The sequence below is a fragment of the Platichthys flesus genome, chromosome 24, assembly GCF_949316205.1.
Source record: "Platichthys flesus chromosome 24, fPlaFle2.1, whole genome shotgun sequence".
NCBI lineage: Eukaryota > Metazoa > Chordata > Actinopteri > Pleuronectiformes > Pleuronectidae > Platichthys > Platichthys flesus.
In genome coordinates this window covers 7,795,820-7,817,939 of record NC_084968.1, presented here as the reverse complement: position 1 = coordinate 7,817,939, position 22,120 = coordinate 7,795,820, and the positions used below count along the sequence as shown (strand labels likewise).

Below are 22,120 nucleotides of genomic sequence, written 5' to 3'. Positions count from 1 at the left end.
GTTATTGTTGAGCTTTCAGACCTTACTTTCTCTCTCATCTCCATCCGTTCCCCAAACTTCATCTGCACTTTGCTATTTTGGTCTGCAGGCCCATCTTTATCTCCACGGAGAATGGCACTGGAGCCATTACAGAGCACCACGTTCAACTCAGGACCACAGCAGAGGGCAGCTTAAATTTTTTTCTTTAGAAAAGGTCAGAAATATTTTAAGAAAACATAAAAAAACAGGCTTAAATTTTTATATGTAACATAAAACACAAAGCAAATGGTGACGGTTTTTCGGTGTTATGAGGTATCACTCTATCCACCAGTCTTTCTGGCACAGCTCACAAGGTTGCTCCTCAAACAGGGAAGCAGACTACAGCAGCAGGCCACAATGGGGGAGGTGCACAATAGTTATTCGGAGGTCATCCTCGTTGAACCAGACAAGACAGACAAATCCAGCAGGTGATCTGGACACAACTGTCCATGCCACAGAACACAATTTTTTCTCCCTACATCCCTTCCTTTCCCCTTATATCTCTGTCATCCCGTTCACAGCTGCCTGACAAACATCCACAAAGATTTATGAATCAAAGGTTGAACTTAGAGCATCACGCTCCCCCACGTCCGAGTCCGTCCCTCCGTCCCCGGTCCCTGTGGCTCCAGCCGAGCAAAGTCTAGACTTTTCAGACTCCTCAGCAAAGCAGACGGGTCACTGCCCACACGCCCGTCCGCCTGCCCTCGGTGGCCAGAGCCCAGTGCAAGCTGGGGGAAAATAATCCTTTCAAAAGAGATGCGCTGAGGTCTATGTACACAGTCTCAATGTGTAAACAGCCTTTCAGAGGCCTTCCCTGAAATGATAAAGGCGCTCAGCTGGGACAAGGGAGGAGGAGAGAGGAGGTGTAACGAGACAGCCCAAGGTTTCTATTATCACAGCCAAGAATTGGGTCAGCATAAAATAAAAAAGTCAACTTCGCTGCAAAGTGGGCTCTGCGAACATGTGATGCATTTGTTTGAAGGTCCCAAAACGTTCCAAACAAAAAAGAAAGAATGGCAAAGAAGAGGAAGAGGAGAGGGAGTGGTGATAAAGCCGGTTGTTTCATCTCCGCATCCCTGTGGGGAAATCAGAGAGAAATTGCTTTTATAAAGCGAAGCGGCACATGAATGTGTTTCTGAGTCACTTAATGTAATAGATCTGCGACTGCTGGTTTTATGGAAGTTGTACATTTTCTTTTTCAAAAGGGTAAAATTAAGAACAGTAAGTACGACCTCAACATTATCTTTCTGTAAAAAAAGCTACCTGTAGGACACAGGGGCGCGTTAAAACTGTTGATCTTTTATAATCTCACGTGAGGAGGCAGAGGTTTCTTGAGCCACATTGATTCAAACATTCATGACTCTGTTCTGCGTGAGAATTTGGAGCCACCATCATTTCCATGACCTGTCTCACGTTTGGCTAATTGCCACAGATAGCCTCTATTCTCCCCGTCCGCATAATTCAGCTCCTCACTCGGATAGATTACCTGCACACTGGCTGTGTAGTTTATGAACTGATGATGGGTTGCTACTGCCACACTTCATGGGAGCCATAAATACATGTAGCCATGGAGTGCATTATTTTGGTTTAATAAGCCACATGCTGTCTGCCATCGAGCTGCAGTCTGAGACTACACGCATACTAAGACGTCTGTTTCTAACTGAATTTTAAAACTAACAATCTCCATCCACACAAGTGATTTAGCACCAAATTAGTAATAATACGCTCAAAACCGCACAAACCACCCATGCTTCAACTGGGGTTTTCAAACTATAACAGGGCCAGAGGGTTTTCAAAGCTTCTTCATTTTAGGTTTTCGAAAACTCTGGAGTGTGTGTGGACAGAGGAACAGAGATGTGCTTTCAAACTAAAACGCTGGATTGTGGATCTAGCCTGAGGACACATCAGTAGTTGTGGAATATGTCCTGTAGTTCAATCAAGGACAATTGGACTTGGTTGTAGACACTTGAAGACATTGAAGACACGCTTTTTGTGTTGAAACCAAATCCTCCATCTCGTCTTCAAATTGTGATAAGACTGCTACGCTGCTGCTACAGGAGGTCCATAATTTGATTTCTGCATTGCTGGATTATTAAAACGGATTCCCTGGTGCGTTTTACGTGATGTGTACCTTTAAACGTTGTATGGCCATCGTGCAAGTTGGTACAATTAGAGTTTCCAGAGCATTAAATGGACATTCCAAGTTAAATAGGAGCACCTCGAATTTAAAGTACACAACTTGAGTAAATTCATTTTGTTAATTTCCACCGCAGCACATCAGGAGTGCATCAGGAATACTGAGAGTAAATTGCATTTCTTTTTATCTTTTTCTTTTCTTTTTTCTCCACCACCGCAATTAAGATCTAGACTTTAATGGAAAACTTGGTGGGAAGTGAAACGCATCAACATTAATAATTAAGAAGCGAAAGACAAAAGCACAACAGTAAGATGGAGTGATCAAGAGGCTACTTGAAATCTTCAGACGTGTGTTTTTTTTCCTTCGGCTGGGTAAAGAGGTCCTCAGCACAGGCAAACCTCATCTGTGTTGTGTGAGTTTCTGCACTGAAGTGCTTTTTAATCGCTATCCCCCGGTGAAGCAGCTGAGCGGTCTTCCTTCCGACCGCCCCCCCACTACAGTATACCCCAGTGACCTGGCATTATAGTGGACTGGAGGGCTGAAGCAAGAGGATTCATTGGGGGAACACTACATTTATCATTAGTAATATTCTGTTATCTATTCCGCCATCTCTGCACAACCGGCCTTTTTTCTGAAGAGCAGAAACAATCTCAAATGAATTCACAAGCAGCGTACTGTACGTCTACAGTCACTCCCAACGCAGAAAAAAACAGCATCACATACTGACACATTTCATACCAGGGGAATACAAATTAACCTGAGTTGCCATCAGCAATTACGCCTAATTTCAATAACGTTCAACATTTCATATTCGTGTGTGCTTTCCCATTAGCGTAATCAAGCGACAACAAATGTTTCCCTGCATGATAATGGCAAGCTGCCTCCTCTGTGTGGGGATAAATTAAGAAAAACATACAAGTGCTGATTAAATTTGGCCCATCAGGAGAAAGAACCGGGTTGACGGTTGCACACCTCCAAGACGACGAGTCTCCCCCACCCTGATCTAATAAGGGGACCAGAGAGGAATCCCGAAACGCGCATATTCAGCCAACCTTGAACCCCGCTAAACCCCAGGATCAATCGCTATTCTGAAACGCGGCACTGTTAATGATGTTACTTCACTGATGAAGTGACATTGCCGGTAAAAGTTGCTGTACATTAAAATTCAGTGGTACCTCTCGGTTGGATCGAGCGAGGCGGGCATAATTAGAACTGATGGGCTCCATAAGCATTAATATAGTGGCGCATCAGCAACGTGGCCCCTCACCGCAGCCTCTCGAGCTTTCTATTCCCAGGTGGGAGATCTCACGTTTTCCCAACATTGTTTTCAGATTATTCGAGAGGACGGCCCGTCATTATCACCATACGTCCGTCCGTCTGTCGTTTCGTCTGTCCGTTTGCGGAACGCGTATCTCGCAAACCGTTTATCTCATCAGCTTCACACTTGATACGTGTGTTGGTAAGGGTCTGGGGAAGTGTGGTGTTGAATTTGATGGGATTTCAGACATGAATAACGTTCAATATCAATCAAAGTTGAATAAACAGACAAACAGCGCCCTCACAGTCAGACCTTCACCCAAGATGATGATTGGATAGGGGATAAATCGTGCTTTGCGTCATAAAGCAGCTCATTAACCAAAACACAAGCAATGCAAATTAAGACAGGAACCAAAAATATATACATTTATTGTAACATCCAAATCACAAAAGGTCAATACTACAAAAATGTCATTATAAAACATAAATGATGCTCAAGGCCCTTTAACGTACATTTGATCCGGGATTAAATTCCATATGTAATTTGAGGATTAACCGGTGCACAAAGGAATTTCTCTCACCTTGTTCAATCGTTGAGCCTTGTGTCTCCGGTTGGTTGGTAACAATCTATATCCACTGTTCAGGACATGACCGGGATCAGAAACAATGTTATTGGCGGTTAACGGTTAACATCTTTCTATGTTACTATGGTAGGCTGATTCATAGATTTTCTCCAGAGGTCAATCTTTGAGCAGAGTCTTATTTGGTTTGGCAGTTTTGACTTCAAAAAAGTGGACAAGCACTCACAGTACTATATAAGTGCATGGTACAGTGTCTGTCCACCACCATTTAACAGACCTTTGAAATAGCAACATGCAATGTATGAAAATTTAAATCTGTTCAGTACATCAATTAAACTTATATATAAACCACACATGTGATTATATGGTTGCTCGTGAATTAATTGCGCAGTTTCAGGAAGAAAGCTGCAACCAGCGTTACCACAGGCCGAGCAAACAGCCCATTCAAAACAGAGTGGGCACTGCACTAGTTACGATAAAATGACTAAAATCGAACCATTAGCCTTTTGTATGTGAATACGCTGCCTATCTACTACAGGAAATTATGAGCTGGCAGAACCAGAACGTTTCCAATGAAACCTCCCCTGATAGAAGGTTGTGTAAACACGAATCATATGAAAACGTATGAGATATGAACACAAAAATAGTCCCACCTTCAAAGCTCAAGCTTTTTTTAGCTATTGGTGACAATTACTGAGATGTACGTTGGCTCTGGTCAACTTTATGACATGTCACACAATTCCGTTTCACGGTGAGGATTGACCCTGAGAACCAGCTGGGTTCGGCTAGCCCTGGGGCTAATGGCCCAAATGCATTGGGACAATAAACATGTGCCTTTATAAACCAGCCAGAGCAGGGTCTCAAATGACACACACTCAACATTAAGCCTGGCCAATAAACGTGTGTAGCATTGTGTGATTACATTAGCATCGTACTCAACACTGTGCAGTGTGGCTCGACGAGGTGATGCTGGGATTGGTAATCACCGCCATTCCACTTTGCTTATGTTGCACAATGGGTAACACATCTGGTTCTGGGGTCACCTATCCAGTCTTGGTGAACTTGTCTATCGTAGAAAATATCAAACGCTCTCCTTGCAGCTGCAATGTGGTGTGTTATGCTCGAATGGCAGCACTTGCAGAATTCTCGCACATGAATATATACTGTGCCACAATCTGCTTTTAGCTACACTGCAGAGATAAAAACCGAGCTCTGACCGATCTCTCGAGGCAAGATATATTGACGGAGTGTATCTCCCGCCAGGTGCACACACTGGGAAACTGATACAGTGCCTTTAAGTATTTCAAACTACAATCGCAGCTTTCTGCCAAACCTGTGCTCTTGTGAGGAAAAAAATCAAAATCAAATCCCCGTTTCCAGGTTAGTGTGATGAGAGAGAAGGGAGCAGGGCTGACATTATCAACCTCAAAGTGTGGTCAGTATTTATGCACGTGGTGTACAGCGGGGGTGATTGAGTAAGGCTGAAATACGAGATGCTGGTTTGAAGGACAAAATGCCTGCTGGAGCTCTGGGGAAAGGTATTTGTGAATGTGTGTGTGTGTGTGTGTGTGTGGGTGTGTGTGTGTGTGTTGGTAGGTGGGTGGGTGGGTGTCTGCATGGGTGTGTAAATGAAGAGGTAATCTCAGGAGTGAATGCCTGGCAAAGAGCTAAGAGATGACCTCTCCAAGGAGGAAATCGAGGAGAAGAGGGAAAGGACTATAAAAAACCAGAGCATGATCAGGTAGAGGAGGAAGCCGAAATAGGTTGGGAGCTATCAGGAGGAAAGGGAGGTCAAGGGGACAGCAGAGCGGCGGGTAGGATGAGGAGTGGGATGGGATTGGTCCGTGATGAGGGCAGTCCGACTCGCGGCTCTGATTACAGACTTTGCGGAGAGCTGTGAAGACCGCGAGGCAGACTTCGGGTTGCCCACAGGCAGACTTTCCCCTCACCTACAGCAAATGACTTCTGACTCATCAATCCCAGCGGAGTGCACTTCCTTTGCCCGGGACAGGACAGACAGGCTTTGACTTTGCCACATCTCTGCTTGTTTTCATCGGCTCCATTGAATGGATGGTAACAGTTCACCACACAAGTCCAAACTGAAACGTATCGACAACTACTGTGTGTGTTTTCATGCTGCCAGATCTCCAATGACTTCGGGGATTCCCACGTTTCCTGTAAAGCAGCTGGCAGGTCAAAGTTTTTGACATGAAGAACATCTCAACAGATCCTGGACGGATTGGCACTCAATGCTGCATGGTCCCCAGAGGATATCCCCTACATGCCCCTGGTTTTGAGAAACATGTTTGTTACTCTATTTCGTAGATTACCAAAATGTTTGACATTCTTCTCTGTGTTTGCATCAATTAAGAAAGAATAGTGTCTTAAGACATGTGTAACAATTCTTCATCAATGTGTGAAAAAAATGACTAGAACTATGTTGTACATTTCTGATTGAGTGACCCCTCGTGGCATTGAGAGACATATTGTATGTTTAATTAAAAATAAGCAAATGTTTGCATGCAAATATGACAAACTAAGATGTAAAAAGAGAAAAGGAATAGTGTGTGTAAATTACTCAATTGGACAGAACTCTGAGAGGCAAGGTGAATATTGGCTGCGAGCTTAATAGTGGGGAGTAGACACATTTCAGAAAAACTACACACAGCAGTAAAATAAGTGTCAATGAACATTTTTCTAGATTGAAAAACAAATAATGCAAATGCAACGCTCCGTTCGCAAATGTACAGTATGAGCACATAATCACCAGTGGAATAGAAAACATGCAAAGCCTTACAATATGTATATGCCTCGTATTGTTTGCAACAGGAACACAATTGTGCAGCGTTATGCATAATTGTGATGCTCAGCAGCAGCATGCATAATCGGGGCCTCCTTTTTTTCTTTCTTATGTCTGCCGTGACCCGGTTAGTGCACTCAATTTCACATAAACACAGGAATCCTGCTCCTCGACATATTCCCAAAAATATTTGCTGTGGCTAAGAGGAGGCACAACAGCCTCCTGATGTCTCACAGCGGGATGTCATGTGTGTCCGTGCGCAGCCTTTTGCAAAAATGAATTCCGATGTCGCCACGAGGGCCATTTGTAGGGGAAAAAATAAATAAAAATACTACTGTACGCCGCCTCATGAATATAACATTACCCTGATCCAGCCAGGTGAACTGTGGTGACGCGACAACCACTATAAAAAGATGACTGTATACATGGCGTGCCTCACAAACACACCGTCTAATCGTGCGCTGAACATGCAAAACAGGTCAGGTGGAGCTCCGTGAGCCGCACATGGAGTTGTGCATGTCGTATGAGAAGGGGGGGGGGGGGGGGATGTCTGGTGGGAAATCAGGGGGGATGCCAAGCCATTAATAATGAACACTGACCAAACAGAAGAACAATAAAGACAACAAGGGGGCTTCACAGCATTTCAGCAAGTGCTCAAAGTGTTGCCTGTAATCATACAGTGCTCCCCACCACCCCCCCCAGCCCCGCCTATAGGAACCTGAATATGAATGCATTAAAGTGCAAAAGAGTCACGGAGAAGATTATGAATAAGAAAGTACCGCCGTTGATTATGCATTTTTCGGTGCGCGGATACAATTTACAGCTTTCAGGTCCTGTGATGATTGAATGCCGTCTGTTGCCCCCTGGTAGTTGAATGAGGAAGGAAATGAAGATTGGCGTGCATGGGAGGGTAGACGGCACTTTCACAGGAGGGGAAAATATCACTTCTGGTCCTGTTTATCCTTCCAACACGATCCATCAGTCAAGCAACTGACGAATCCCTAATGAGCAGATTACACAGTGGCCCAGCTTCGTAGAATGCATAATATTTATAGTACCATTAGAGTCTGTGCGTTAGATCATGTGCGGTAGTTCCATAGAGGGAATCGCGGAGGAAGTGTCTTGTGTATTACTTGATTATCATGAAACGAGAACGAAGCCTCAAACACTGATGTCGAGGAGGTCTGGAGGAAAAAAAAGAAAGTTTCCATTTCAAAAGGCAACAAACTCAGAAGCAGCCGCAAACAACAGAGAGCGAGAGCTCCGCATTGGAACCTGTTACAGGAGGGAGAGCTGGAGAGAGGACGGGAGGAAAAGGAGCCGCAACATTAAAAGGCAGCCATAGCGCACATGTACACATCACGCTTTGGCTCTTATCTGTTCCAAACAACACATCTGCTCAAAACAACAGCATATGAAAACACACCATTTGAGGAATGCAATCAGAGATGGTTAGGTTCCCGTGACAGAGAGGCAGCTCTTCATCTCGCGCAAACAGAATCCTTCTTCCGCGTGGCGGGAGGCGGGCGGCGGCGGCGGCGGGCGGCAGCTGTGATTTTTTTGCAAGGCCCTGCCTCGACAGCACGTCCATGCTTTGTGGAGTTCACAATTATTGGTGCCCATGTGTGACAATATGATGTTTGCCGAGAGCTGCTACAAGTGTCTCCAGTAATAAGTTGGCATGCGGCAGGAACCGAGTGGCGCCGCTCGGGTAGACACACAAAGTTATCTCTGATGAAATACCCAAACGCACAGCAGGGAGCCGCTCACAAGCAAACTCCAACCATCTGAGATCCTCTATTTGATGTGAATTACTTTTTTTGGGGACAATTTGAATTTCATACATGCATGCTGATTTTCAAATGTTAGTTTCAGTTCCAGACAACCCCCGAGACATAAACAAAACAGTAATGCCGCAGTCTGCTCGGCGTATCAGCACTTTACATGAGTTTTGATCATCTGAGGCTTTTGCAAATGTTGTGCCGAGCCGCACAAACAAATCGGACAAGTGCGACATGAATTCAAACATGGCGAAATAAAGGGGGGGGGGGCAACTTAACACCAGGCCAGGTCAGATTACGACATGGAAGTTTTTCTTTAAAGTCTGGAATTCAAACTAAAACACAGACAAAACTGACTGATGTGAAATGAATTGGGTTAAACTCACAGATGCATCGGTTCAAATCTTGACTTGTTCGTAGATGACAAATAAATTGCACCCTCTATTTCCCGAAGTGAAAACCCCCAGCGCCGAGGTCCTGACCTGTCAACCTGAAGACACAGCGTGTGACCGTTAATTAAAAACATCTCAAGTGCTGCACATGTGGATCCACTGTTGGCGACTGTGGCCCCCAAAAAGAAATGCCAAAACTCGACACTGCGCAGATGAAATATGATTCTATGCAAATTGAATTTAATCAAGAATGCAAAGATGTGTCAAGAAATGATTGTGCTGCCATGGATACAGAGACTGACAATTAACTAGTTTAGATACTTGAAAGCGTTTAAGATTTGAGTCTTTGATGGAATCCATAAATATTTTTGATTCAATGAGACATTTGATTTGTTTTGTTGCACTGGATACTGTGGTAGATATTTCTCTTAAAAAGGTCAATAATGACGCTTTAATTAAACAGCAGCACATTTTGACAAAAGCCTGCACTGTTGAGATTTAGCTCGACACTATACTGACTAATGCAATATTGCAGGGGGGACATTAACACTAAGTTGTCATATCCAACTCTGTTCGTATCAATGATGTCTACTGGCCATTAATCAGTAGATATATGTTTTCATCAATTCATTTAAAAAATTTAGTTTGATTTGGTGCCTCAGAAACCGCCCATCTCTAGTTATTGTGATATTTGACGTTGGGTGAGCGGCCACCTCGCGCCATGATGATCGTAACCAATTACCAATCCTCCAATCACCCTGAAGACAATGCGGCAAAGTTGGTGCTCGCCGCTGCCCAGCGTGGCTGAAGACACATTTCACGCTAGGTTAATGCTGGCCAATTGTATGCCACTTTCAATTAATTTCATTCTCTCCTCATAAAAGCTTACAATTGAGATATTTTGACGAATCCCAAAGCTAACCATGCAGCGACTTTCCCTCTCTCCATTCAAACTGGGCTGTGACAGGAGAGGTTAGTCCACCCAAAGGCTCTGGTGCCCCCCCCCCCCACACACACACACAACCTGCTGATTGAAATCAAATTAGCTATTTTGCTTCCCTGCTTACGCTCCCAGATTGCATGTTTAACATTCAATCAATATTTGGTGTTGTGGCACAATAACTTTTTTGAAATGCAATTAGGTTCATGGCACGGGGAGATGTATGTAAAGTGTTTCGGCTTGAATGGACTTGATTCAGGTTGTCCAGAGCAATTATCTGCTGAAAGGAACGAAGCAAACCAAGTGGCAATTTGGCTCCAGCTCTAACACACTGTACTGTTATGATTACCTTTAAAGTCCCCATTGATTTCCTGATGACATTATGACTTGTAATTTTCTCAAGCAATCTCCAGTGCGAAGACGCTCGCTGTCCATTTCAAAGTCATGATTTCAGTTCTCTCCCCCTCATCATAGGTATATATATAATATATATATATATATATTAAATTGTTCCTGTTCGCTCATCTAGTACTCTCCCGTCACCTCTAACTCCCCCATGTACACACACAAACACAAAAATTACACAAACAGGGAATTTCTTAGAAATTAAAATCCCATTTTTGGCTCCAGTTCAATCCCTTTCTCAATTTTTTTAGTTTTTTGTCCTTTCCCCAAAGCTTCTGGCACAGAAATGGGCAATTCATGACGGCAAAGCTGAGTGAGCACACTAGTGCACACATTTACCCATGGCAACCACTTCCAACAGGACGAGGTGTTCTTCATCCTGCGTTTGATGTGATACAGGTATGGACGCCACCCTTTGTAAGCCCAGACAAGTGCACCTGCAATATTCCCCTAGACTGAACACTCTGTCATGACCATCCTCTGTGAAAGAGTGAGAGAAAGTGACGAAGAGGAGCCGGGGGAAGAGAGGGGGCCACTTCACAGTCAAGGTAACGCATGTGAGTATTTACCGTGCCACTTTGCCAAAGCATCCTCCTTATCTGGTGTTAAATAGACAGCCTTGTTCAAGACATGCAAGACATGAGGAGGGGTTGGATGATAACCTCCATCTCTCGCCCCTTCCCGGGTAATCAAAGTCGCTTGCCACTTGCGAGTGTTGCGCTTGCAGCACGATTCACTCCTCGATAGCCCACCAACCCCTCTGGCAATTACAGTTCTGACAGCTCCACTAAGACACGCTTCCCCGCTATAATTACCCACGGCTTATATATCCAGGATGGGTATGTAAGTGGGTGTGCACACGTGTGCCGGACCGAGGGGGGGGTTTGGACTTGTAATAATGATCATTGGGGAACGTAGTCGTCTAACAAGGTGGCATGTTTGCTCTAAATAGAAAGGAGATGCCCATTAAGTTCCCCTCACGTCTGCTGGGAGGCGGCTTACGCTGAAATACAGCACTGGCTAGCAGCTTGCCTTGATGTCTGTATTTTTTTTTCCAGAATAACAGTCGGCAGATCATCAGTCCAAAAAGAAAGCCGGTGTACGTAGCAGCATTTTGATGAAGACAGACGTCTTGACTGCACTGATGAGGGTCAAGCGTTTAGCTGCGGCGCAGGAAATAAAACCCCCGAAAAACTGCCTCTTGTGATTGAAATACAAGGCCCGATAAAGAAGACAGACCGCTTCAGGGTAAATAGGTGGGGTCCTTCTGCCACTCCTCGCCTGCGACCCCGTCTGATGAGATCACATTTGGGGCTGATGATTCCGTCAAAGCCCCTTAGCGAGAAACAAACCCCCAAAATAGTAGCGGAGCAAACTCGCATGAGTCATTTTCAGCGATCGAGTGATAAGGTCTGTGTTTTCTCCTGCAGGCTGGGGGAGTATTCAGCTGGCGTGAGTATGTTTCATGATTAGTCGGATCTTAGCAATAACACAAACCACTTGTTCAACAGTAATACAGAAGCACAGCTGCATGCATTTCATTATGGCAGCTGTGCTAGCAAACGTGAACTCAGCCCGACGATGCAAATGTATTCAGACGTTCCATTTCACAACGGAGGAGCATCAAAACCCCGGTCACACCACCAGCGCCCCTCCTCCGACCGCAACACGTCCCCCAGTACAACATTACGCCTGCGTTTCCCGGGGAATACGAGCATCAAAGAAGGGCCGTCCATTTGCAATGTGCATTACCCTCGAGATCCAAAAGATGATTTATCTTTACACCATCTCATTTCGTCGCTCCATCGTGCGGCCATTCGGTGGCTCGCCTTTTCCCCCTCTCCGTTTCCCTCCACTGTGCTAATTTCGCCACGTTAAAAAAAAAGAAAAAACGCAGAAGAGATACCGTTCTGACAAGCTGTTCCTCTGTTCTTCTCAGAGCTCGACGGAAAGCCGAGGTTCACGTCGCCAAAACCTGCGAATGGAAACTCTTAAGCCCCGCCGCTGACAGGAAGCTGACAACTTTAGAGAAAGACAAATGGAGGGGGACTTTGATTTCCTGCTTGCAGTTTTTCTGCTGCTATTTTTGTTGGAACGGCGTCTGCGTCACGACAACAAATGATGGTGTTGCAGTTTTTCGGAGTTTATGCCCCCACCCCACCCCAGCCCGTCTGACTGGCTGTCACAGTGGTTCTAAATCAGGCGTCATAACCCCTTCTCATTAAAACCATCCATTAGACACGTGGCCCTGAAAGCTCGTTCTGACCCTTTCACATCCCTGCTTTTTCTTTGCGAGCCAGCGAGACGAGCAGAAAACTCGTCGGCGGCTGGTTGCGCGATTGACAAGGTAATTTTAGATGTTCTACTGAGGGACTTTCTGAAGTATTTTCTCACAGCGTAAAAAAAGAAGAAGAAATGTCAGAGCAAACGCACACATATATTCGAGATGTTTCTAATCCCTACAATTTCCGTCTCTGAGCTCAGTTCCACAGACTGGATCTAATGCAGCATTTCAGTCTCAATTACATTTAATGGTTGGATTAGACATCTCGCCTATTCAGTTTGCATGTTACGCCGTGGAGCATGTGAATCAGGTTTGAGCTCCGGGGGGGGGGAGGTGAACCAGGGCTGGCTGCCCAAACAGCCGCTGTTTTGCCTCCATCAAAATTCCCCAAAGTTAACCTTCTAACAAGAAAGGTGGAAAAACCAACACGTCTTGCATCTCTGCACAACAGCTCAAGACGTGTCATACCGCTTTTCCCCTGCTTCCATGTTCTTAGCAAAGTGAACTATATGGTAGAAGCCATATTCTTGGCAAAGTGCTGAAGTCATGGGTCCTTTTTTTTGCGCGAGGATGAAGTGAAGTCTCACTCTTCCACAATGATGTCGAAAGCCATACGTTTCTGTTTAGCCTGCTTGTCCCCACAGGAAAACCTATTTGATATATTATCTATACCAATAATCTCTGTATGGCTTTTTTATGTTGAGGGTTAAAGGATGTATTATTCTCAACCTGCCTCCTCATTCATATCTGTGCTACACATCCCAATTTAGCTTTTATCAATATAAGTTACAGGAACATTTTCGGAAACAGACTCCCTTCTTCGGACGAATAAGAGTGAAAAAAGAAAGACAATCCTTCCTTTCACATCACGTTTGAGGATTTTTTTTTTTTTTATCCAGGAAGTTATTTCACCTCCTAAAACGTGATGAAACTCTCCTTTTGGCTTAAAAAGGATTTTTCCTCCTCTTATTGTGACTGGCATGTATGAATATGCTAATACAGAGCCACCTGTAGCTGAGGAGCCTTCTCCAGCTACTGGGCCCAACCCACCAGTTGACAGAAACGTTTTTTTAAGGTTTATGACATCACAGGCCCGGGGTGAATCCATTTTATTGAGAATGACATTTTCTCACTGCAGTGTTGAGGGAGAAATCGTTAGCCGTAACTCTGACTGGTTATTTCATTCATTTTTGTCGAGAATGTTTGTAATTGTCACGACTCTGGACCCAAGATACTACAAATTCTACAGCACAGTGTGTAGGTGGGGTCAGCAGTGGGATTGCTTCACTTTACATGGACTTGAAACTGGGAACAACAGCCATCACGGCTCTGCCCAAACGTAACAAAATCATCGTACAAGCACCAATAAAGCTTATGAAATAAAACACTGTTTTGTCTGTGCTAAAATGGAACAGAGTGTAAAAAACAACAAATCACCACAAATCATTTCGTGGAAACCCAGGTCCCCCGGTCGCAGCCAAGAAAACGTCTGGCACCGCACCGCCTATAAAACAGCCAATTGTCATTTTCACACTCCTGGTTTCGACCCAGACGCGGGAGTGGCATCAGTCTGCGCCGAGGAAGTAGGGAACGAGCGCATTGCCCAAATAAACTCAGCGGGTGTGTTGCTTTTTATGGCGCCGGAATCCCCTCTGCTTATCATAACACAGTTTGTCATCGGGCACATGCATATGTGAGCGGTTGTGCGTCGCCTGAGTCATCCCCGCGCCGGACAACTCGCTCCACGTGACATCGTCGGATAAGCAGCTCGCTGTTTGTAATAAAATGAGACAAAGCACCGCCATGCTCAGCCATGCAAGCCGCAGTACAAGAGTGCAGACGGGCCCGTTTTGTTTACTGCCACTGATAACTAATGTCTACAAGTTGCAGAAAATTGAAAAAGCAAATGGCATCGCTTTTTAGGCAGCGGGGGATCAAAGCGCAGCAACGTTTTTAAAAACATCAAATGGAAAAAAATTACAAGGCTGGGTAATGAGTAGGCTTATTTCTGGTTATTCGGCGTGGACACATTCATTACGTAGTAGGGGGCAAGACTTGCTAAAAAGGTCCTCAGACCGAAAACACACACATTACTCACTCTCCATCGGCCTGAATTTGTCTTTTTCTGTCAGGTTTATCACAGGCGGGGCGCCGCGCTCCGTGTTAGCAAATGCCACAAGTAACAAGTAGACATTTGGAACATTTAAAGTGACTCATGAACAAATACTACAGAGCCCTATATCCGACGTGGTGCGATGACAAACCCAGGCCTTCCTTCGGAGAAAAGAGAGAAATAAAAAAAATGAGGTGACTTCAGTGTAACCCTTTAATTTGTTTCATTCCGGGATGGGAGGGGAGGTTGTTATCATTCCAGTTCAAGTAATTAAAACATCACTCTGCATGTGCCAAAGAACGGCTGTTTCTTTTTTCTCTCTCGCTCGCTCTCCCTCTTTTTTTCTGCTGCCCGCGCACACGGTCTCCAAAGCATCAGCACATTACAAACCAATTTCCCTATATCAGCTTATATTCACATTTGATTCTGTCGCAGTGCTGATGGGAGTTGGAACACGGGTCTCTGTACACAGGAATCTAAATAACGTTATGAAGCCTGGCACAGAACTCATTTATAATCCAATGCCTTGGCTGAATTCCATTATGAGTTTTTTTTTTTTCCCCTCCTTTATTTGTGGGAAATAAGGGAAAACTGAAATTATTATAAAAACGGCATCAACATACAGTAACTGCTTGGAAGCTGCGGCTCCGGCCTGAAAACGACTACGTGCACAAAAGGAAGCCGCGGACAGGGTTTTATAAATTATCCTCCCTTTTGGGAAGAGCAACAATATATTAGCTTTGCTTGCTGAACTTTTATCACAGGCTATTGATACTCGATACCCACAGGTCCTATTTTGAACTCGGGGTCCAGCTGCCTCATGTAAGACAGGCAGGGAAAAAGGCTGAAATTACATTTTTCTCTATGGTGCAAGAAAGCAAGTAAACTGAGGAGGCCAACGACACAAATTAATCTCAAACCCAAAAATGTCTCATGTCGTAGGCAGCTGCCTGTATCACACACACCTCGACGCCCTGCGAGCCAAATCAACATCTGGAACCAAACTGATAAAGCATTTCGAGGCGCAGGAGCCACGGGCCAAGCTGCTTTGATATACTCCAAACTTTACCGGGAAAGTTGCGACGCCGTCTCAGGTGTCACACACGCAATGTCACAATGGCGACTGGGGGACGGTGGCCCCCGTGCCGCGGACTGAAACCTTGGAACATCTGGAGAATCCCTTGGCGAGCGCACGGCAGCCGGGCCGGGAGAAGATGTCAGACCTGAGTGACACGCAGATGCGTGGCCTCTTGGCCGTCCAAGGCTACCGGGCTGGGATAACTCATTAATCAGAGGAGCCCGCCAGCCGGAGGGTGCTGCCGCCGCCAAGTGTCTCCCCGCACACCGCCGCCAAAGCTCGCAGACATAAACACATTAGAGCCCGGGACGCAGGCTGTATATTAATTGACATATTTCATACATCTCCCGTTCCTTTCTGTCACAGTCCCGGCCCCGAAACTCTCTGATAATTGGCCCAAATGACCACAACGGACAATTCCTGACGCAATCCTCTGGTGCAAACCGCAAAATATGATCTATTCCCTTCATCGAATCAGGCACAAAACAACAAGCTCGGCACTGTATATCATCATTACTGTACACAGGGAGGGATGACAAAGAGTTACCTGTCACCTTGTCTCGGGGAAAAGGCGATTTAATTACTTATCAAATAGCCTTCAATGTCAACAGACTAAATCTGTTTCATAAATGTGCATGTAACAATTTTTGACTTTTTCCACTTCCCAAGGGGAGGAAAATCAATTTTAATCTAAAGTCCTCAAGCCGTTCCATATGTATGTCCCGGTGCAGCGTACTGTACATCATCGCGGGCAATAAATGGCTGTGTGACAGAGGAGAGGGGGGAGAGGGGGAAAAAAAAAATACATAATTGAAGTTGTTGTTTGCATTGCTTAGTGAGGCACTTTTTGCCGAGCGCTGCCAGACTCGTGTTATATTATATTGTCAACATTCCTAATGAGTTGCTCTCATAATTTAGGATCCGGGGCGGCTGATGGAAGAAAAGGGAATGCAAGAAAAAAGAAAAAAAATCTTTGTGTCGCCGTCTGCCATGTTGCGATTACATCCGCTACACCCCCTCCGGTTGGGAGCAGCCCACTCGTTCTGATGCCTTTTCTGTACAGGTTAGTCACTCCACTAGCTCTCCACAGCACTTCATGTATATATATAGGACTGTTATGCGAATGTGAGAACGCTAATGCTCTTGGAGTCTGCTCCGTGTGCATGTGACAGCGAAGTTGCTTTTCTTAATTCATCTCAGATTGCATTTTCTGACCCCTCAATCCTGACAATGCCATTCGGAGGGAGGATTTCACATCCAGTTTAAAAAGCCTGCATTTATATATTTATACTACTAGAGAGCGTGGATTTGTTTATTTCTGTCTAAATGCTAAAGGGGCCGACTCCTTTCATCACCAGTCGGGCACTTGGCAGGCAAAATCCCGACAAATTAGCCCGGGATGACGATTCGGCCTTAAGCGTCGGAGGAAACTCGTTGGAGGCCATCATCTGGAGACTAATCTATTTATCACACTTGGCATTAAGTTGACCGAACGGCTCAGGCCCGTGCATCAAATCATTTGTTAGTTGTTACGTATTGAATCGCTGCATTACACAAAGCTTTTCTGCATATTCTCTCTTTTTTTCTCTGCCTCCCCCCCCCCCGCGGTGATAAAAAGTCAGGCATGTTTATACATGAAATGCCCGGAGAATATTTGCTCTGAAGGGTTTCCTCCGTGAATCTCAATCGCCCTCTTAAGCCTGAAACATGCTTCTGCGTTTTCACGGGCCCGTAAGCTCAAGAGCCCTTCCGGGTCCCTTACGTGCTTCTGTATCCCTCCTTACGTGCTGACGGGTGTCGACCCCCTTTTCTAAAATTTACGGCAAAGCTCCGCAAGCTCACTCAGCCCGCAAGGCTGTGATTGGTCTGCTCTTCATCCCTTCTGGAGCTGCATTTCCGGTTTCATGCCCCATAATACCGGCAGAAATCATGGAAGATTTAGAAGAACGAATATGGACCAAATAGAAGAGCACTTGGCAGAAGATATCCGATAGTATGATCACTTGTATAACCTGTCACTGACTGACGGATTTGTCCGGCAGAAAAAGGCTACGAGGAGCCGCAGTGGCTATGTAAATAAACAATCGACGAAGAAGAAAGAAGGCGTCTCTAAGGTCGTCTTCGACAAAAAGCATTACTCCGCCTAGTGTTGTGGCGCGGAATTGCTTTGAAAGACGCGCAACGGTTGGGGAAGCATGAATGAAAACGAGTCTTGCGCCACAGCGGCATGAAAAGACGCAGACGCGGTCGCAGAAGCATGTTTCAGGCTTTAGGGAGGAGGGGAGTGGGGGAGGGTGGGTCTGGGGGGGACGGAGAGACAGAGAGAGGAGGGACAAATCTTCTTACTTTGGAGCTTATTGAGCAGAATGAGTCATGCACGGAGATGAAACGTGACTGCAAAGCAAAAAGGTAAAAAGGAAAGCCTGACGAGAACAGAGGAGCGACGAGATGAGATGGAGCGAGAGAGAGAGAGAGAGAGATAGAGAGAGAGAAAGAGAGGAGGGTACAGAGAGGTGAGACAGACAGGGGAGAAACAGACACGCAGCGACAAAGGGGGGAGCACGAGAGGAAGCGGGACAACATACAACAAGGCATGAGTACATGTACACGCGTGCACAAGTGTGTGTTTGTGTGTATGTAGGGTAGGGGGGGGGGGGTACTAAGATGGGCGAATGGAAGAAGGGAGGGATGGCAACATTAAAGACCAGATAAAATTAGTTCCATCAGGCCTCTCCAAGTGTTCTATTTTATGGTGCGACCCACCACCGGGGGAGCTGCTGCCTTCTTGGAGTGTCACGGGCCGGGGATGCCGACACGCGGCACTTTCAATATCACTGACTGAATTGTTCAAGGTGTCACTATTGATAGTGACACAGCCGCGCTGAAAAGGAGCCAGCCTTCACATGATGTTCTGCGCCCCCTCCGTCTCTGCCTCAGCCGCTTTCCACCGGCCGCCTCTTCCACCGGCGGCCACCGTTATTGTTTTCGGCCCGTTTTAAAAAAAACTGTAAAGCCAAGTGAGGAAGTGGTAGACTGGGTGGGGGGGGGCAATGTCGGCGTGCCAGCAAATCTTGCAGCCTTTGCCCCCCCCTCCCCTTCCCCGCCTCCTGTCAATGTCACGACCTGTGGCAAAAAAAAACTCAAGCCTGCATTGGATTTCCCCTCATTCAGGAGGAACAATGTTCCCAGGCTACTTGCACATTAATGACTCGGGGGCCTTTAATTGTCAAAGGGGACCGCGTCTCAGGTACAATGGGCCGGGGAGAGGGAGCTCTTTTTAATGCCATCGATTATTTATCCTGACCTTCAGCCGGGGTGAAAGAAAGAAAGGAGAAGTCAACAGAGAAAGGAAATGTTTCCCGAGCAAACTGAACACCTCCTGTGTCTGTTTCCACTCCACGTTTTATCCGATCCTTAAGCCCAGCTGCTTCTCCCTCGCCCCTTCCCACTATAGTCTTTAAAGCTCGTCCAAAAAAAGAGTAATCCCCCATAACTAAACCCCCAAAAAAAAAAATCCAAAAAGGATGAGGTAGCCAAAGCACTGGCTTGATAGCAAACGGCAACCCCTTCTTTCTCCGGGACCACTTTGTGGGACCATCGCGCACGGGGGGGATGAATATTTCCAGCAAGGGCAACAATCAACAGTGGAAGTCGAATTTGACTGCAGCGGGGAAAAAAAGTAGTGATCGTTGAATCCAACCTTGTTCAGACATGAATCAGTCAATAAGTGATATTAATGTGTTTACATCACACCTATCACCTACACTGAGGTTGCATCTTGGGGGTGGGGGGGGGGTGGCCGGGCGTTTTATCACGGGAAGTCCTGCTTTTATGATTGTGTTAACCATATGCTTAAGAAAATGAGAATTCGCCAACCATCAGGGGAATTACAAAAGGGGAGAGAGGCAAATTTCAAGGCCAGCAGTTAAGCTTGTTGACACATTTTAATCTAGGGAAGCCAGACGAGCCGCTTCCAACCCATGACTTTGTGGGGAGATGTAAAGGCTGGAGAGTGCTTGAAACAGATGTCGGGCTCTTTTTTTTTTTTTTTTTTTTTTCCCTCGTCCCTCTGAGCGTGATATGGATGCCATCAGCATCACGGGCTGCATTCATAACAGAGTTATTGAACCTGGGCTCGGCTCCATTGAAATTCAGCGCCACGCCACGCTGTTAAGGCTCTATCTTAAAACATGCACCTGGCTACGTACGGGGAATAAGCTCGTTACCCGCTGGAGGGAGATGAGGAACCCCGCTGGCTCCCTGCACCTCGATGGCCACAAGTCTTTTTTTTTTCCTTTTTCAGAAACAAAGTCGGTATTTTCTGGAAAACAAGGGGGGGGGGGACGCAATTGATTTGCAATTTGCATAATCCATTTGTGATTACACGGACGATTTTCACTTCGGGTTTATCGCAACTCCGCCAAACTCTGATGTGGCCAAACATGAGCACGTAAATACTTATCAAACTAAGACGAGTCCGATTTCAAATGAAAAGTTCAGATTGCCACATGCTGGGTCTGACAACAAATACTCAGCCTCACGATAAGAAATGACCATTTCATTATTAACCAGCCGATATCATTTCTACTTGAGTTCAAACAAAGGGAAAATAAAGAGCTTAATTATGATATTATAGAACTAGTTTGCATACCTCCTCCTTATATTCAATACATAATTCACTACCTTGCAGACTCAGCTTTTTAACCCGTTTAGACTAAATGCAACAAATGCATGGATACACCTATAAACCAGGTGAGTGCTTCTCCCTGGAGAGAGACATTTGTGTCTAATCCACGTTTTCTAAACATGTAACTGATGAAAAAGATGGCGATTCGCTGAAATACTTGCGGTAAAGGTGAAATGCATTATGGGAACTGTAGAAAAAAATTGCTGATGATCTAAGATCAAAGGGAGCGATATTGATACAGATTCATGTTTCACTGACGAAAACGACAATAAATAAAATGCCCGAAAAAGTCACCCTCAAATCATAAGTGATAAAAGTTGATGTTCATAACAGTCTACATGCATAGGAAATTTCCTGTGTAGATGCTGTGGTGTCTCCACCTTTATTGTTAATAATATCATCACTACCTGTGTAGGACCTTTCATGCCAAGATACAGCCTTCACCATCAGTTTAGAGCCATAAAAACTAAATGAGGACAGGAACACTGAATCATCTGAATCGAGAAAAAGCTGCTCCATTGCTACGTAGTTTGATTTCCAGGCTAAATTGCCGTCAGTATTTAGATCAACATGTAGTTGGTCAAATGCAATCTGTGAAGCTCGGAGATCTGACCTGTAATTAACAAGTTCACCAGCGTCCAAATCGGGCTTCGTAAGCAGAGCTTTTAAAAGCATCAGGCGGAGAAAAAAAAAAACTAATTGCAGAGAAGTGTTAATTGTTCTCGTTTCTTGGCAGAGTCACTGGAAGCTGGGTTTAAATAGTTCGCTGCAGGAACGGGGTCCAGTTAGAGCACATGTGGACGGATTCATTGCTGTCAAACATCTGCATACATCTGCTTGTTATGATACTGCCAGTTTTTATTTATGTGATCTGTCGTATTTTTGTCATTTATTGTTGCAAAAAAAAAAATACCCCCGGAAATCCCACTCAACTCTGTGTGGAATTTCCAGCCAGGAGATCACACAAGCAATAAAAATAATGTGTTACATGACGCTTTTCTCCACAGCGATTTACATTTTTGGTACACTCAGCATTTATGACAACAACCCATTTTAGGTGTTCAGTATCTTTGCCAAAGACACTTAGGCATGCAGGTGGGAAAGAGTGGTATTCAAACCAGCAACCCTCTTGTTGCAGAACACCCACTCTATCCCCTAGGCCACGCTCTCCCCAGAGTTGACCAGATTATCTGGATTTCATCATCATTTCATTGTGTTACACTGATGTAATTACATTGTTATTAATGCTTCATGAAGGTGAAGAGTGCAGTAAATTTGAAATACAAAATTGGCAGCGGTGGGATTTGAACCCACGCCTCCAGAGAGACTGGAGCCTTAATCCAGCGCCTTAGACCGCTCGGCCACGCTACCCTTAACATGTGTTATGAAATTCCTGGTGTCATAAAAATGCTGACGAGGGTTGAACCAGGACATGAGCAATAAAGAGGTATCAAAAAATCCATCTGGACTTTACTTCAAACTGTCCTTGTCTCATTTTGTTATTTGTGAATTCCAGAATTCATCAGAGCATTGTGGAACTTTGTCTTTTACTTTTTGCCTGCACAAAAAGCCAGGCTGGAAACTGGGTGACAAAGCTTCTCCCGCCTTTCGCCTTAATCAAAAAACCAGTTCAGAAATTGAACTGTC

The 22,120-nt window shown here is 45.2% G+C and overlaps 1 non-coding gene across 1 annotated transcript; it reads right to left on the bottom strand.

Annotated features, from left to right (window-relative positions):
- Window positions 1-21,762: 21,762 nt before the first annotated feature.
- Window positions 21,763-21,844, bottom strand: trnal-aag (transfer RNA leucine (anticodon AAG)). The gene has a single exon. It is a non-coding gene; the product is annotated as a tRNA-Leu (tRNA).
- Between the last annotated feature and the right edge of the window lie 276 nt (window positions 21,845-22,120).